Here is a 523-nt window from a genome sequence, read left to right on the forward strand (position 1 = left end):
GACACACACATATATATTATATTACAGGTAAAAAAGGATATATGCAGTGTTATCTTCATTTTAGATATCAAAAGGGTTTTGTGGCTCCCAGTGTTTTGTTTTGTGCAACAGTGTTGGTTTGAGGTCAAGGCACTCTCTTCCCCCCACCCCCCCAGTGGAGCCGCATCCTTGGGCCGGGGTCTTCATGGGCTTGGACTTCAAAGCCCATCAGCCCCTAGTGCTGGCTGGGGATGCTGGCGCTGCAGTTCCAGCCTTAACCTCGGGGCAAAAAGGCTTCGCAATGCGCTACCCGGAAGCGGAAGAGCCGCCCGAGAACGTCAAGGAGAACATCAAGTCGCCTCGGAGGCGGGCTCTTCGTTGCCGCGGCGACCGCCTTCCGAAAAGGGCACGTGACCGCCGGCACCTCCCCTTTGGTTTCCCTCGCCCGTTTAGGCAGGACGGCGCATGCGTCGCCCCGGACCCCTTCTGGCCGAGGGACGGGCAACTCGGTAGAAAACCGGAAGTGAACGTTTCCCCAACCCGG

This window comes from Protobothrops mucrosquamatus, unplaced genomic scaffold, assembly GCF_001527695.2.
Source record: "Protobothrops mucrosquamatus isolate PMUCROS unplaced genomic scaffold, P.Mucros_1.0 scaffold_292, whole genome shotgun sequence".
NCBI classification, from domain to species: domain Eukaryota; kingdom Metazoa; phylum Chordata; class Lepidosauria; order Squamata; family Viperidae; genus Protobothrops; species Protobothrops mucrosquamatus.